The sequence below is a fragment of the Anser cygnoides genome, chromosome 8 (genome assembly GCF_040182565.1).
Source record: "Anser cygnoides isolate HZ-2024a breed goose chromosome 8, Taihu_goose_T2T_genome, whole genome shotgun sequence".
Classification (NCBI taxonomy): Eukaryota; Metazoa; Chordata; class Aves; order Anseriformes; family Anatidae; genus Anser; species Anser cygnoides.
Genome location: NC_089880.1, coordinates 29,221,749 through 29,239,704, shown reverse-complemented (window position 1 = coordinate 29,239,704; position 17,956 = coordinate 29,221,749). Strand labels below are relative to the sequence as shown.

Here is a 17,956-nt window from a genome sequence, read left to right as displayed (position 1 = left end):
GGTTACCATGTAGATTAGTCAGAAGAGAAAAGAAAGGCAGTGCCTTTTTTTTTCCTCCCCCCCCAGGGGGAAATGAGGCCTGGAATGTGTTATGTAGCAGAAGTGCACGGACTTAACTGTGAATGAGCTGGAAAAGTCCAGGTCCACATGTTACACTGCCAAAAGGTGAGGCACAAAGCGCTCTGGTTATTTGGCTTCTGGAATCAGGACTCGAGTGATATGGGGGCACAGGCACTTGTTTGAAGCTCACGGCAGTGAGAGAAGCTCACTTCTCTCCCATCATCGTGTACTGGGAAGCACTGAGCCCCAAAATTTTGGGGTTCTGGTGGGGAGTCCAGCACCCCTGCACTGCTGTCCCTGGCTCCGGGACTGCCCATGGCAGTGGACACTGGAAGTGTTGATTCCCCAGCAAGACAGCAAATGAGCTTTTGGGAAGCAGGAGCACTGAAGGTTAAAGCATGTTAGTGTCAATAAATCAATGTTTTTCCCTGGAAATCTGTGTTGTCAGAAGTTTGCTGATGAGCACTGCTAAACGCCACCTCTGTCTCTGTTTATCATGGGAAGTTCCTAAGGGGTAGGCAGTAAAGGGAAGGTGGGAAGAAGCCAATGATAGTTTTGGCCCCCCAGCTGTGTCCTGCTCCTCCTGCCAGGGCTTCTTCTGTGTCTTTGTGTGTGGGGCACTTCAAAGGAGAGCTCCAGGACTTGCCCTCTGCACCTCTGCTTGGCCTTCAGCTGAGAGGGTGAGGCTGAAAAATAGCACTTTGTGCTAGAAGAGCAGCACTGATTCTCCTCCCTTCCTCCCTTCCTGCCTCCTTTCCTCCCTTCCTTCCTCCCTTCCTTCCATTTTCCCCCACACCTCTTTTCTCCCCTTTTGTGTTTTCTGGCTGCATTTTCATGCCTTACATGGGCTTCCTATTGCAGGGAGGATAATAAAGCCCTGAAGTAATCATTCATTTCAACGCCTCCCTATCTGTGTCTGTCGTTAGAGGTCACTTTTCTGACCCTCAAGAATTAATTCTGCATCCTCATCAAATCTCACCTTTCACTTAAAGTACAGTTGTCGGTCTCATCTTTTCTTTTTGCCTATTCGTATTTTTTCCCTTGCAAAATCCACGAGTAGAATCCTGTTTCCATGAATTTATTGGCAAACAGGCCAACAGCTCACCTCGTGTGTTTGGGAAAAGACCTTTCACAACTGCCGCAGGATGAACTGCCCTCAGACAAGAGCTCTGAAGAGTCTGGAGCACAGCCAAATGGGGAAACAAGGTTGTTATTGGCATGATTTTAATCATGATAGACAATTAGCAAAGCTTAATTATATTGAGAAAGAAAATCAGAGCAAGTGGCAGTAATGAATTTTCCCAGAGAATCTCTTGTGCTTCAAAATAAAGCTGGCTGACCTATAAATACAATGAAATTAGAAGAGGTGCTTGCCTGCACGGCTTAGCTCTGTGCCGCTCGCTGATTGTTCTGTGAGTGTGGGTTTTGCTACGAGTCCCTGCTTAAGCATCTTTCTCTTATGCAGTAATAATCCTAGTATTGCATTTTAGCCATTTAGATCAGTCAGTGTCAATATGTGGCAAGAGGAAGCTTTTTTTTTTTTCTGTAGCTGAACTTGCTGGCATTAGGAGTTAATAGGATTATAGAGGCAGGGATTTTTAAAATACTGCTGTTAGCTAAAATAAATGTTATTTAGAACTTAATAAGTGGGTTAGTTTTTAAGGTTGTGGAAATCTTGAGTATTTCCAGAGGAATTTCTGGCTAAAATAAAAGTGCTAAATTGAGTGCTATCAGCCTTAAAAGATTTCCAAGAGGATTTCTTGTGTTTGTGTTAGCAGCCTGTGGGTCTGGTACTTGGTGGGGAGAGAAAGCATCTGGCTTAAATCAAGAGCTCTATTTAAATCATTAAACCTTTTAATAGTCCCGTAATAGTGGAGCTTTCAGAACAAGGAAGCTTCTGGTGAAAGCAAAGAAAGCCCTGTGAGTAGGTTTATGCTGCACATCTTTAAATGGAAGCTGTCCTTTGTGGCAGTGCGAGTGGTTCTTGCTCTTACGTGGACACCGAAATGGATCTCACTGGCCCAAGGCAGCCAGGTGAGTCCCGCTGCCTCTGAGCGGTGCCGTGAGCATGAAGTGACCTCGGGGAAAGTCCAGCCAGCTCATCTGGACTGATACGATGGCAGGTGACCGAGGACAGAGCTCATCTCTGCTCGTTGCCCTGTGGTACGACTGCTGGAGGCTCCTGGCCCAGCGATATCTTTGAGTCTGGGTGGCCCAAATGCATCTCATGTACGGACCCGTCTGTTCCGTGGGTGGCGGTGCCGTAGTGAAGCTGGAAGCCCTAACAGCCCTCTCCGATGGCACAAATGAGATTTGCTGTTTTGCAAGAATGTGCATGTGTGCAGAACGACGATTTCGGTGGGATTAATTGAAGGAGCGGAGTTCAGTGGGGTACGTTTTCAGCATCTATGCCCCAAGCTCTCTCTTCCCTCATTTGCGAAGCACACATCTCCAGCCTGCGAGATGAGATGAGACGAGATGAGATGCCTGTCACTGCCAGGCTAATTTGCACTGCTCTGCGTGCTCCTCGGCAGCTTGCAGCACAGCTGGGTGCACGGGAGAGGGGCGTGCTGGGCCCGATGGGCACCCAGCATGAAGGCACCTGGTCCGGGATCGCGCGCTGCTGGTCCTGCGAAGTGTCTGCGTGTCGGCGTCCCCACGGAGAGCTCCGAGTGCTCAACTTGGTCGGAACCAGAGGAGAAGCAGGAAAAGTATGTTCGTGTTTTTCTGGCAGTCGTGAGGATGTGCTGGGTTGTTTTTCCTCTTCGGATCAGCTTTTCTGTTAAGCCCAGGTATGGATTTTCATGGCGAGGCACCTGCGATAAGGTCAGCACAAATTTACCTTGAACTTAGATTTTCAGACCCAAGAAATTTCACCTCCAGGGCTTTAGTGTGGAACTCTTCTCAGTTTGGCTTTTTTAGTCTCACTTCCAGGCTATTAAAGGAGATGTGACTGAAGATGTGCTCATGCTGTCCTTCCTTGCAGGGATCCTGATTTTGACTGTAGAGACTGGTAACTGTATCCCAAACAGGACAGAAAACCTGAGAGAGCATCTCTTTCCAAACCGTTTCCAAAACCCAATTAATTCACTGGATAATCCGTTACTATTTAGTTAGACCAATACCCAATTAACTCACTGGATAATCTGTTACTATTTAGTTAGCAAGGATGCAGAGCGGGATTCTGTTTTGCGTGGAAAGACTGCAGTGTGAGTTGTGACAAATAAGCTATTGCCTGTGGAAAAATCTTTTAAAACTGAAAGAAAAATGTTTTAGCATTTCAAATAGCTAATGCTCTGAGATCAAGTGAAGTTCTTTGCTTTAGGAAGCGAAATGAATCTGTTTGACGGGATATTTTATTAATCGGTTTTAAGTTTTAGCAGTTTAGTTTTACATTTCCATTAATATTGTAGTATCATAGGAATTCGAGATAATATTATGGGGATTATTACATGCAAGTCGGTAATAGCAGAGGAAATGTAAAAGTTCATTACCGTCATTGAATTTTAGAGCGAAGTTAAGTCAACCTAGTTATGTGTGATTTGTGCGTAGAGCTACATAAGCTGAAGGAGCTCAGAGCCTTTCATGTGCATTTTGTTGTGTTCTTGAGCCAGCAGGATTTCAGTCCTGCCAGCGTTCGGCCAGCTTCTGCTCCGTGTTACACCACTGTAAGTCCCGTGGAGCTACCTAAGGTTGAAAAGGGACTGGAAGCCAACTTGTCCTATGCAGCGTATGTTGAGTGTTTTCCGTCTGGAATTAAGAACACAGAGAAAATGAACAAAGTCCCATTTTTATTATTTGCTTAGGGCAAAGTCATGCAATTAGTGGAAGGAGAGGTTGATATGTAAAAAAGGAGCAGCTTGCGTCGCTGTCTTTTTTGCTGTTCAAGGATTGAATTTCTGGAACCAAATTAATGCTGAAATTATGAAAGCAAGAAAGGGGAAAATACATATACGGCTCTGGACATCCTCCTTAGCTGGACTGTTACAGCTTCACTGATGTCTGCAGCTATGTCGCTATTTCACCAGCTGAACAATTACACATCAGGGTACACTAAAAGCACACAAATATCTGGAATAGCACCTAATAAAGTCATCATTTGCTCTGGTTGCTGAATTTAGCCCCTCTGAATTAAATTACTGCATGGGCACCAATTCTCTTTCTTTCTATGAAGTTGCCGTTCTGATACAAAGCTGTATTATGTAATTGCAGAGAAAACATTTACTCAACGGGAAGTCTGCGCCCTGGTCCTGCCATTGTGCAATTGGTGAAGTGCATTTTCCTCCTATAGATGCAATGATAGGAGCAATTGAAAGCGAGGTGTTCCCATATCCTGTCTTTTAATGGCCAGACTGATGGATCTGTGGTGAGTGTCTGCCTCCAGCTGACTTTGCGGAGTGGGAAGATTTTGTGAGCAGCACAGAGAGAGCCTTTGGAGACGCAGGTGAAGGGGGAAAATGTTTTTTTGTTTGTTTTGTGATAAGTATCCTAAAATATTTGCGACCTTTCCTTTGTAGATTCTAGCACCTCTGTGCTTTGGACTGCACACTTAAGAGCCAGTCACTGATTTTGAATGCCCAAGCCGACCTTTTATCGGCTCCTCATCTATAAAAGGGGATAACACATTCTCTTCTATGGAGGTTAATAAACACTTGTGGGAAGCTGCACTCCATAATGCTGAGTGCCCAGAACAGTGTGTAAATAAAGGAGCAGTCTCTCTTCACAGCTGGCCGTGAATGGCGTGCAGTAAGTGTGGCGTGGGATTGCGCCGTGGCCGGGCAAATGAAGTGCTCTTGCCAGCTGCTTGCTGCACGAACAGCCCTTGTGGCCACTCATGGTGTAACTGGCCCATGACCACGAAACGAGGAGGTGTATCCAGCACAGAATGGGGTGGAATTAAGGTTGCATGAGACTATGTTGGGTTTCCATGTGAGGTTTTGGGTTTTTTCCTTGTCCTAGCTGCGGTGTGGGAGACCCAAACACAAGGGAAGGTGTGCGTAATTGTTTGCTAACCTGGATTTATTCAAGTGCACACGGGGAAAAATCCCTGCTGCTCACATATGCTTGAGGTCGCCCAGATTCCTGTGGTGGAACCAAACTGTGTGATCCCGCGTGTGGCAGGTCAGCATGGGTGGCCCCGCTGGTGGTGGAGAAAGGACTGAGGTTGGTGGAGCAACCCAACTCATCTTCTTGCAGAATTACACAGCCAAGACAGGGGTGACGGTCAAAAGCGTTTCTGCACCTTTATGGTGGTAGATTTTGTGCTACGCATTACTCTGGTCTGTGTGGAGAGGTCTTAGTTTTAGTAAGCCTTTATTCTGGGGGCAGAAAGCAGACTTGTGCTTGTGTCTGTAGTAGTTACAGAAATGAACGCAGAAACATCATTGCATTTAAAGGAAAATCAGTGGTGGGAGGAAGCAATGGACCATCTATTCTATTCCGGTTTTGTCAGTGGTTAGTGACTTTAACTCAGAGAGAAGAAACTCACTGTGAAATACTGTGCCTGTAAGTGCCAGGCTCCTGTCAGGTTGTGGTTAGCACCTCAGGATTCCCATTTTTTAGAAAGAAAAGAGCCGTAGCAAACGTAAGAACAGTAGCAAACTCATATTATCCTACTATGCTTTAATGCTTATCAGGGACTGTGGCAAAGAGGTCCATAGGTTAATTATGCATTGCACAAAAAAAGGAATTTCCTTTCAAGTTTTTTTTTTTTCTGAATTCCACAGAAGTTATTAAATAAATGGCTATATGCCTGCATTGTACCACTCATTTCCTGCCCTCTCATTTCCTCTCTGAACTAAACAGGCTCAGTAATACAAGCTCAGCATTTTGAGAACGCTCTTTGTGCCACCAACCCCACAAAGCAAGCGCGTGTTGTCCCAGCAGCCGCGGGGCAGAGATGCCACCGAGCGACGACGCCTCTTTGGGGCCATTTTGGGCTGACCCAAAGGGTGACCACAGCTTTGGGTGGCCTGTCCCGCCTCGGGGCAGTGCCCGGGCATCCACCCACGGCATCCCTCGACACGGTGCCTTTCCCTCACCTCTGTGGATGTGGGTCCCTGTCCTGTTCCTTCAGCTCTGTGAAATAAACCCGAGGTAGCGCGGCCTGTGGCGGGGCCCACCCCTGGCAGGCGGCGCAGGCCTTGCTCACGTGGGGCTGCGAGAGCGGTTCTGCGGGCTGCCAAACCGGGCACCTTATTTTTAGCGTATTCCCAGACGGAATTATCAGCAAAGCACTCTGAGGTAACGACTTCGGCGTATTTGATGATTGTTCATTTTGAAAGATGTCATTTTAAGAGTTTCTGGAAGTTTCAGAGCTGTCCCCTGGGAGATCTGTTCCATGCCAAAATGTCATTTCAGATTCCGAACTACATACTCCCTCGTACTTTCACTTTATAAATGTTTCACAGCACCTGCATTTTTTATCATTGCACTTTCATGTGACCTATGAGTTCCTTGTAGCTAACCTCTGAGGGAAGTAATATATATTTTTTAAATTGGCTTTTTCCTCCGTCAAGAGATAAAACCACCGCCCAACTGTATCTTCCCTGTGCATAGATATTTGTATTAATATTTTAGCAAATGGAATGTTTATAGTGTCACTCAGAGCTCTGGGTTATATTAAAATAAGTGTGTCCTGGAAAGTGAATGCTTTGTTTCTTTCCTAAAAGTTGGTAGAATCAGGCCTTATTTCTTCAGTAGTAGATCAATCTCCTGATATTTTCTGCAAGTCATCAAACTGTATCCGCAGACCGTAATTGTGTGTGAAATCCTGCCTGATCACTTTGCTGGCAACACTACTGCTCGGTGCATAAAGCGAGCATAAAAGTAACCCGAGCCAACGTTTGCGTTGCTGTCCCGCGTACAATGAGCACCACTGGACCATTAATGGGGTTTCCTTCCAATGAGCTGTCAGTAAGGGGAAGGGCAACGAACCCTTTAAACATTCCTACAAAGGCTTGTAGCATGGGGAGGTAAGTGTCAAGTGCAGACATGCGGCTCTAAAAATGGAAATGTTTATTAATAATAATACAAAATTAGATGAACAGCATGTGCAATAACCTAGATCGAGCAGTTCTGTGCTATTCGCAGCCCTCCCAGGGGCTGGGAGCTGGTGGTGAGGATGGGCCCTGACTGGGAGCGGGAGCCTTACCCTGCCCTCCTGCAGGCCACGCGGAGGAGGGCTCGGCCACGGGGCTGCAGATTTACTCTGTTGCTTTTGATCTCTTCTGTTTCAAGCTCTTCCGCTTTGTAAGAATTAATATTCATGGAGCTAAAGGCGGGGGAATGAGAGTGAATACTTGGGCTCAAACATGGGAGGGCATGAACTTAAACCTGGGTTTCTCTTATCTCAGTCTCTTTCATGGATTTTGATCAGAAATTTCATCCTAGATCTATGAAATCTATGCTATGAAGCTATCCTATTCTATTGCTACGAAGCAAAAAACAACCAAAAACATTTTAGGCAAACTGATTTCTCCCCTGCCTCCCACAAATGCAGCATTTTTAATGACCCGACTTGTGCTGGTGAGGGTGCAAACTGCGCAGGAGGGCAAACCTGACAGGACTTTTTCTATTAATGTGCCAGTCACACAATGAGCTTAAGGTTGTAAATTCCCAGTTTTGTGTGGGGTGTCTGTACTACACAGCTGGAAAGTTAAACCTGCCCCTTCTATTTGTTTGGGTTTTGCTTTTTTTTTTTTTTTTTTTTTTTCTCCTCCACAAAAAACTTTTCTGGGATTTATTGGTTCCCAGAGTCCTGTATTGGATTTTCCCTTTCTAGTGAGTTGTGCATGTGATGCTAATAATAAGATCTGATGGTTATATCTTTTCTTACAGCTACAAAGTCATGAACTCCAGGGTAGCATTTCCACCTCACAGCAAGCTTCAGTGCAGCAATGGTAATGCCTCTGGCAGCCTTGCGCTGCTGTATTAAGAGGAACACTGTATGCCACCCATGGTGCTGATTTAAGCTCTAAAGTTAAAATTATTTTTAAGGGCTTGAGACACAGAAAACATCTGAGAATAACTGGTTGCATTTGTGCTCTCCCCACAGAGCTGACACCAAGTATCAGATGTCCCGGCCAACTTTTTCAGGCAGTATTGGTTAAAATGGTTCAGAGGTGTCCCAAAGAGCAAATAACTGTTTAGTTAAAATCAAAGATAAATCCTGGAAGATATTCCTCCATAATTTAACTGTCAGGAGGAAGAGACTCTGGTCTCAGAGGTAAATAGGGCCTGTGAAAGAATGTTATTTTAATGCTGAATATGTTATTTTTATGATTCTAAAGGAAACTACAATCCTGTAATGTCACCCCTGCTTCCATTTCCTTTCGTTGCTGGCTGATGAAGAAGCGTGACCCTTCCCACCACACCCTGCACCCCCATTTCCCCAGCCCCCCTCTGCTCTCATGAGGATGTTTCCACAACCAGGCATGCCAGTTTATTTCCAACAGCAGCAAGGTTCACGGGCAGTTGGCACAGATTGCCTTGTCCAGGCCTGTAAGGATCCCTGGGGATGAGGGACACCTCCCAGCCATCCTCCCCGGGGACATGAGGGGACACTGCCCAGGTAGCAAGGGTAGCTTGTGGTTAAAACAAGCTTTTAACAAAGCAAAGAAGTCAAGAAATATGTTTTTCAGTAGCTGAAAGTGGGCTCCCAACAGTAGGGAAGCAGACACCAAAAGGTGTAACGTTTCCAGTGGCTTGTAAAGCTTGGAGCAAGAGCACTGGCTGGAAAATGATGTTGTGTTGATGATATCCCTCTGTCAAGAACAGATCTGGAATTCCAAAAGACAACAGGGCTTGTTCTAAGGTTAACGAGCAGCTTTGCTTACTTTATGTTTAAAATATGTCTTTTTAAACAGTGAGCACATTCTGTGTGTTCAAGACACAAGCAGTGAGGGAAGTGATGAGTTACTGCTTCTGTTGAAAGATTAATTTAATTTGCATTCTTTTTGAAATTAAAACATTAGGTTAATATATATGTTTAAAATGCACTGTCACCAGGAAGTGGCTCAGAGGCTGTGCTTTACTATGTTTATATGAAGTATTTATAGTCTAATTAAGAAATAATTAAAAATACGCAGCTCAAGAAAACTGGAGGGAGGTGGGTGACAGGAACAGACAAAGCTTCCTACTGGGTTTGCAGTGAACTTGTGACTACAAGGGGAAGTTTGAGGAACTTAGGGTAATTACTATATACACTACTCTTAGTCTTTCCTACAAACCCATCTATGGCCAAAGTTGGTCCAACCTGCTATGGCCTTTTTTTTTATTTTCCACTCTTCAAAGTCAAGTCTGCATATTGCTAACAAACCAGGCGGCCTAGAAGCCTCTTAAGTGTGTAAATCAGGAATGGGGCCGGAACAAACCCAAAGTTGTTTTCGACTTGCTTGTTTTTAAAACTGGTGATGAATTTATTGTGCATAGGCCTGGGCATGTAAAATCTGCGGCTGGAAGAGTTTGTGCTGTGTGCCCATGCACGAGCCGTGCTGGGGCCTGGATATAAACTTGTGGCTATCAAAATACGTGTTCCAGGGACCCTTTCAGCCAAAGATTTTGCTGCCTCCATATGTGATCGATGGGCTTCTCTGAGCACAGGCCCTCCCGACCTGTGTTTTCTCAGTTTCTAACAGGAGAAACTCCTACTGGGCCTGCGGGGCCTGATGCAACAAAGAAAACCCTGTACTTGTTCGTGGTGCGTGGCCTGAGGGTTATGTGTTTAAAAAAGAAGAGTAACATCGAATTCCTCAATGTGAGCGTTTAGAAAGCACATGCATGGGTGAAGAAAGTTAGGCCAGAACCTCTGCCTTTGGGTTTGTAGCCAGTATTTGAGAATGCAAGCTATGGGAAGACTGTCTTTCCAGATACTTAAAGGGATACAGAATATCTAAAGTGGTTATTAATACGTGTGAAAATACGTAATAAATCCAGCGCTATGGATAAGACTCCTTGTTTTCCACTTGATCTTTTACTAGAAACATAAGTTATTAATTCCTGTTACTGAAATGGAAACATATTTAGCAAGCTCTTATTCAGAAGGCTTTATAGCTTCTAACCTTGTGATTTTTGAAAGTCTTTCAAGTATATTCAGATTCCATTCTTTATGAACCACAGCTTCTCATGTCCTAAAAAAGAACCTGAAAAAAAATCACTGATCACGTGCTCTGTAAGGATTCAGGTGGAAAAGCTGGGAAAAGATTAGGATGACCCTTTCAACTACAGGAAGTATTGCCCATTTAATTTTAGAAAGGGGGGAAAAAATTAGCAGGCTTCACTAGCATTAGTCATTTAAAAGCTAGTACAGAACTATCTCACCAAAAAGACTATTTTTAGTTATGCTTACAGGATAAAGTAATATAAACAAGAAAACAGTTTGATCAGATTGGGCAGATTCTTACACAGCTGATTCTGTTGTGAGGTGATCCAACAGGAACTCGTTTTCCTGCAGTGTAAGTTATGTTTATTGTACATTATCCCCATGCTGTATCATGTACCTCATATATTTTGCTTTATGGGACAAATCAGATAACAGTTTAAGGCTGAGTGGTAGCTGACTATATATATTCCAAGCTAGTTAAACTGCTGGTTGTCAATGGGCATCTTTCATGTGAAAGGCAATTTCAAGGGGATGAGATTCTATCTAACAGAAGTACTTCAAGTACATTTTTATACTTGCTCACACACAGTATTTATTTCATAGCTATCTATGCGGAAGATAGATGTGAAAGATACAATTACTGAAAATCCCTCAACTTGCTTGTGTCATGTGATTTTTTTTCAGCTCAAAGAAGGGTTTCAAATGGTTGTCCTGTAAACAAAAATGCTAAAAATGATCTTGTGGTTATTTGTAAAGCAGTTTTGTCTATTCTTCAATTTCATGTTGCTGGAATGGATTTCATAGTATATGTGCAAGTGTTTCTTTATATTTGATAACCCATAAGCAGTGTGACAATTACCAATTTTTGTGGGATCAATTTCAGCAAAGAGATAATAATAGATTTTGGTTACTAATGGCTTGTAAATTTAAGATAATTCATCAGAAGTCAAAAATATAAATCCAGTATCTTTATGGCTTTTCTGTACATGTTTAATTGGATGTTGAGAAACCAACAAACGTATTTACAGAATAAAAAGGTCTCATAAAGAGAAAATTGGCTGAAAGAACTTAATCTTTTAATCCATGTCTATGGTGACTTAGAAAATGTGAGGCTGTGATGTTTCAAGAGTGATTTTGTTTACTCTGTTATATTGATATGAAATTATATTGATCGTATTAACTTCTGTGTTTAAAATGTTCTCCCTCCTGGCTGTTGATATATGTAGTGTCTTTCCTTTTTTAATTTTCCGTTCTTCACATTAAGGGATGAAAATAGGGCAATGTCTATTCCAGTTCAACTGTCTAGAGACGCTTCTGTGTGGATTTTGTGTGCCTTCCAGAATAATAATAGTAACCAGCTTGCCACCAGATCTGCAAGGGCAAGATACTATCTCATTATTAACTGCACGCTCCTTTGGAGTTTCTCAGTGTGCTTTCCCAACGCTGACTCACCAAAGCTTGTAGTGTGGAAACACTCCCATACCCGACAGAATAACGGAGATACAAGTCAGTAAGAGAGGAGCTTGGCTTTTAGGTACTTTAAGGCATGCTGATTTTGGCAACTTTAACCACTTTTAAAAGTTAAACCTTACTGTATTTTCTCAGGGTCCTTTACAGTGAAGATTACAGCCTAGATCTTCCATGGGGACTTTATCATTTCCTGCGCCCCCTTTGTGCAATGGGAGAAAAATGCACTGCAGCAGGAGCATAACTAGAAAGTTCTGGCCTGCAAGCTGGTTGTCAAAAGGAGGGCTGTTTCTAAGCTGCCCAAGTGTGAAAAAAAAAAGGCAATGATTTGAAAACATGACATTCTCCTTTGTTTCCTCAGAAAAAGGTTTTATAGTGACATAAGTAATATATATTTCTGTAGTACTGGAAGGTGTTAGATATGCTGGTCCATAAGCAGTATTTTGCTGCATGCACATCCAATACTGCAGATGTTTTCCCTGTGAACTTATTCTATAACCCTGTGCTACTCTGCATTCTGTAATTATACTGATCCATAGTGTACTGTTTTTTTTTCCCAGCTGACCTTTGCTTTTCACTGACATTTGCAAAATGTGACTAAATGAAACTAGACTAAATAATGTTAACAGCAAAATCTTTTTGCCTCTCTTCTATTACAAAAAAAAAAAATCTATTTCCTGAAACTGCAGAATGGGAGGCAAAATGCAAAAGTTCAGATATTTGCTATTACTACACTACATCCAAATGCAATTAAAAGCATTGACCACTTGCTTATTTTTATGTGCTGATTTACACAGATCTATTCTAAGTAATGAAGGGCCCAGCTGGTACAAATCGTTACCAAATGCCTTTCATAGCCACCTTTAGCTGGAGAACATTTGTTCTATTTTAACTGAGAACAAATTGTTTCAAATCGTGCCGGAGTCTCTCCAAAGTATTGAACACGAGTTTATCAACTGTTTGGAAAGGAGAAATTAATTTACATGCTTCTCTACTGCCAGATGTGGGCTCTGACAGGTTGTGGTACTACAGATCCCAGTTTCTCAGTGCAGTCCCCCCAGCTTTTGGGTGGAGGGGACATTTCCTTGCTGGGTAAAGCAACCTTGGCAGCAAAAGCTGCTCAACAACCTATTTATTAGTATCTGTACTCCTCCCCTGCTGTTATATTAATATAATGAATTGTTCACAGGTGCTTCAAATGAGGTTTAGATGATCACTGGGAGCTTTGTTACTCAAACAAGCCAAATTGAATGGAGCAGATGCAGTAGCAACAGTCCCCTAGCAAAAGTACAAAGTGTGACTTAATGAAGGTCATTTTGCACATTTTGGCCTTGATGACCCTAAGAACAATAAGACTGTCATTATTTCACTGCTTCTAGACAGAAAGGTGATTGCTTCCTGCCCACTTGCCTTGTGTTTTTTTTTCAGATGTCTTTATTACATCATTGGGAGCCCTTAATTGCATTTAATCCTACTCCCTTTTAGCTGAAACTAGATGGTTCCCAAAAGATTGTTGTTAAACTGTGCTCTAAGTCATGTTTGAGCTTTAATGTTCTTTTGTGTGGTGGTGTTTAAAACACAGTGAGTATTCAAACGTTAGCTTAGGTGAATATGTAGTCAAATGGACATTTTCCTCTGGAAATGCAGGCCATGTAAAAGAGAGGAGTTAGAGGTCATGCCAGACGTCTGGCCTGAATGCTCCCTACAGCTGATACTTGCACTGTCCGAAACTTGCCTTTTTCTTCTCTTCTGTTGCTTTGTAACAAACACAGAGAAACTAACAAACTGCCATTATCCCAGAAAGGCCTGTGTATGCAATTAGCTTTGTGAATGCTGATTAACTGGTCTACAAGGTCTCTTCAAAGGCTCTGCGCAATGCGAAAGAGCTGCAGTCTCTGGAAGATGAGCTCTGTGTCATAGATGAGTGGTTCTGAAGCGAAGGCATCAGACCAGCAGTTGGCAGAGGCCTGCGTCCTCCCTCCTGGCTTTGCCACAGATTTCACTGTGATTTGGGGGGAAAGCTTGGTTATTCTCTGAGCCTCCTTTCCTTGTTATGGAAACGGGAATAAAGATGTTTTCTTACCAGCCTTTTTCTGTGTTTATGCATTTTTGAGATAAGGCTCCTCTCTCGCTTTATGTCTTTCACTGTTCATCATAAAGGGATTCCAGTCTCAGCCGAAGGCTCTAGGGTCTATAATAATTGCAATAATGTGAAGGCTACTGTACCCAAGGAGCCACTTAACTCCCTCCTCCCCCAGATAGAAAAGAGAAGAGGCTCTTTTCCTTCCCTTTTTTTCAGATGTTTGAAGGGAATGCAGCGAGGTCATAATGGGCATCGCTTGACTATCTACATGCCAAACTCTCTAATGCGTACGCTTTGATAGGTCAGTGACAGATATCACCGAGGAGAGAGGACAGCGTTTTAACCTTGAGTACACATTGCAGGAGAAAATTACACAGAAGAGCCATGCACAACTCCTGTGCAATGAGCCGGAGAAAAGGATCGTCATTGGACTTTCATCTAGAGAGGGCTTTGGAAGGAGCTGCCAAATGCTGTCGTTCTGTAAGAGGGGGGTTACAGTGTGTGCACTGGCTGCAAGTGGGCAGTGATGGAAGCACCACCAGGACACCATTCCTGCCAGGAAATATTATCCATGAGAGCTGAAATAATACTGTACAATATGGGCACAATACTCTTTGCTCTTCCCAGAAGAGCCATCATTTTGTTCTTTCTCCAGCAGTTATCTCCTCACCTCCTTCTTAGCTACAGCAAATAGTGTATTCATGGAGTTCAGGATTAGATATATCCTAACCCTTGGGTGGGTTTTAATGTAAAAGACATGTATTTGGATGGTTTCCTGCTTGTGTGTCACTAGACTTTTATAAACAAAGTTTACACTGGACTCCTGGGGTAGGTGTTTCTTTCATGCTTATTGGACTTTATGGCAGAGTCCATAAAGTGGAGCACAGAGGTTATTGTTGAAATTCAACCATGAAAACTACTATTATTTGGTTTGTCTGTGACATCTGTTATATCCTGTTGTGCAGGTGATGAGAGGTAGATTTTGTTTCATTTTGAAATCTGTTGGTGAGTTTGAATAGTGTCTAAAATGGTTGATGGTTCATCAAAGCACATACAAAGTACTTGCTTCCCGAGCTCAATGCAAAATCATCTTCTAAAGGTGTAGCAGATTAGTGTTCTGTAGAGAGAGGGATTCAGTTTCCAGACTATCTTAGAGGCCAAGCAGTAAGTAGCTGTGTCAGCTGTGTGGGCAATCTCCCCCCTGCATTAGAAAAAGGAAGATGTTAATAGAATAGACTAAGTTGGGAAGGCAGATTTATGGCTACCTGGATACAAATGTTAGCAAATTCTTGTTTTGTTTACTGGTACTGTTTAATTTCAGTGCATTTTCTCATGGGTTTAACTTCCTCTGATCCAAGTCATCCTCGTGTCCTCATGGGAAATGACACCACACAAATACAGGCAGTGCTGCGCAGGGCTGGAGCGCACGTAACTGCAGATCTGAAGTTAGCAGAAGGGCATGAGGCTGAGGAAGCTGTATGCTTCCATTTTCTCATCCATTATGCACCCTTGCATATGTGTTCCTGATCATGCTGTGAATTTTACGGCGCTCTTTCTTCCTCATCAACAGGCCAGATGGATCTAGTCTTGCTTACCACCCACTCCTGAGCTGTATTATTTATTGACATTTGTCAGTCCCAAACACTTACATTTCAGCAGGCAGTAGCTGTTCAGTTGAATGCTATAGATCTTTTGTAATCCATTATCTATTTAATCAAATTTGGAAAGATTCTATTCCTTGCTAAAGACCATGTCTATGATGCCTTTGACATCCAGAGTTAACGTGCTTACAGGTTCAAAAGCCTTGTTTTTTAAACAACATGGATTTTTCCTTGCTCTGAAATCTGACAGACATCTTGATGTTTTTATTCAAATTTATTTTTATGTTGAGGAAATAAACTCCACTTTAAAGGAAGATATACTTAGGCAGATGTTAATGAGAAATGAAGGAATCAGAGGGGACTGGGTTATTCAGCTTAACAATAACTTGGATTTCTTTTCAGTCTGTTTATAACTGATTCAACATAACTTCTCTGGATACTGACACTGCTGTTTCTGTCACTTTTCCTAGAGGTATACAGATTGAAATCTTTGATGCACAATGTATATGAAAGTAAGCCTTCCTAAAGTTGCAATAGTGCCTCCTTAGCATCTAGAATTGGAATTTGATCCTCAGATTGGGTTGACATGGCGGGGGCGCTGTATTTTCTGATTTGCTGAGTGTTACTCTGATTTAGAGATGTACCACCATAGTAGAAAATCTGAATTACTATAGAAATGCTAGATAAACCACGAATCTGGAAAACTGTCATCCCTTCTCTCTGTATATGTTGCATAGTCTCAAACTGAGCCTTAAGCATATGACAGCCGTCAGTCTTTTAAAAATCCAGGTTGTTAATGATCTTTGAAAATGTCATGTTTTTGTAGCAGTGGATGAAGCCTTCAAAACTGGGTTGTGTAGGTTCTGTCTTGGTTCTGTCATAATTTTCTATTGACTGTAAATAAGAAAACTAAGAAGAAAAAGTGACATAGACATTTAGGAACCTAAACTGCGCCACCGAATGGTTTTCTTGTATCAATAAATAACGTGCATTTGAGGTGTTTTGTTAAACCTCTGTGGTTTTTCTCAAGCTAATGTAATAATCTCTTTCAAGTGAATGATTGTATTTTCAGGTAAACTGCAAAACCCCTTTAGAAATGAAGCCCTGATCTAGTTGACATCTATAAATTTATGACAAAATAAAAGTACTTCAAATATCCTTCATTCAAATTGTGATTTCAACATTTATATTATTGGAATGAGTTGCTAAGCTGGTACTTGCAATTTACATTTCTACCTGGAAAGCTTGAAGAGGAAAAGAATATAAATATGAAACGCCAGAAAGAAGTGATTTCTCAAGTGTTGAAATATACTGCAGAAACATCAACTTAGGCAGATGTGTTTGGATGAACCTTGGCATGCTGTCCACAGCTGAGGTTCCCCCAGACCTCTTGTAAACCTTCACTGTGCAGCAAGCCTGGGGATTGGGAGCCCCAGTGTCCAGCCTCCTTGCTGGACCACAAGAAAAATGACATCCCAGGGGCTAGTACATAACTCCTTGGTATGTTGTAGGGTACCAGAAGCCCAGAGATCTTATATTTGAACTGCAGGCTGACTGCAGGGCCACGTGCACGGAGTCCTGGCTTTGTAAGTGAAGCCACACTTCTCTTAGGTCCTCGGTCCTTGGTGCAACCTGCTCCACAGCCTGCAGCACCCGTGAGGTTTGGGGGTGATCCTATAGAGCAGCTCCACTGCTGCTCATCACGAAGGAGCCGTGGCAAAGCAGTGAGTAATCAGCAGCTGTTGAAGGAGTGTATCTGGGCTTGGAAGTGCCAACGTTGGTGCTGAAGAGGCAAAAGGAAATGTCTTTGATTTGGTATACAAGAGCTGAACTGGAAGCTGAACACCCTGAAATGTAATGAGACACTAACAGGAAAGGTTGGTAATGTAGACAGAAAAGGCAAAGAAATGTAGACATGTACCAGTTTCTATTTAAATAATAGATTGCTAGATTTGTAATTTTTAAAAGGAAAATTATTAAGAATTGATTTCAAAGCTTCAAAGATAGCTTGACATAGTAGTGTGCTGAACTAACTTGGAAATGGGCTAAGTGGGCTTCAAAGAAAATCGTTAGGAATCTTTTTCTGGAGCCTACCAGAAATAACACATTAAATCTAAATGCCTTGTTCAGCTATCACACATAATACCATGCTGAGGACATTTTTCAGGATGAGTCTGAGGTTAAGAAAAACACCTATTGAATAACTAGTGCCACTTACTTCAGCACTCGAGTTTTCCTCAGAGGTCTTCCATCCAATTACTGACCAGATCCAGTGATATTTAACTTATCAGATCTGACAAGAGCTGAACCCAAGGTAGAATGACTGCTTAAACATTTATTTGTGTCAATGACACGTTTAAAACTCTCTGCTCTGTCTAAATATTTAAAGGAAAATATAAAGAGGAAAATGTAATGTGACATAAGAGGAAATGAAAAACCACCTTACTTGTTGAGGACATTCACTACACACAATTGCTGTCTTGTGAATAGCTGTTATTTTGGCAGAAATTGAGGGGAACGCAATCCTAAGTATCGTGTTTGTCTGTCTCTTTTTAACAAAAAAAAATGCTTTTTACAATGGCAAGCAGATCTTTCGCTGTCAAAATCACAGAACATGACAACAGCCAAGATCTTTATGAACCT

At 42.5% G+C, this 17,956-nt stretch overlaps 1 protein-coding gene across 13 annotated transcripts in view; it reads left to right on the top strand.

Moving 5' to 3' along the window:
• Positions 1–17,956, top strand: part of DAB1 (DAB adaptor protein 1) — a 438,670-nt gene that overhangs the window by 269,437 nt on the left and 151,277 nt on the right. The window contains exon 1 of one of the 13 annotated variants that reach the window (XM_013176238.3): positions 4,406–4,426. The exons of the other annotated variants lie outside the window; for them this stretch is intronic. The gene's annotated coding sequence lies outside the window, so the exon portion shown is untranslated. Of the gene's footprint in view, positions 1–4,405; positions 4,427–17,956 lie in introns of those variants that run through there. 13 annotated transcript variants of the gene reach the window in all.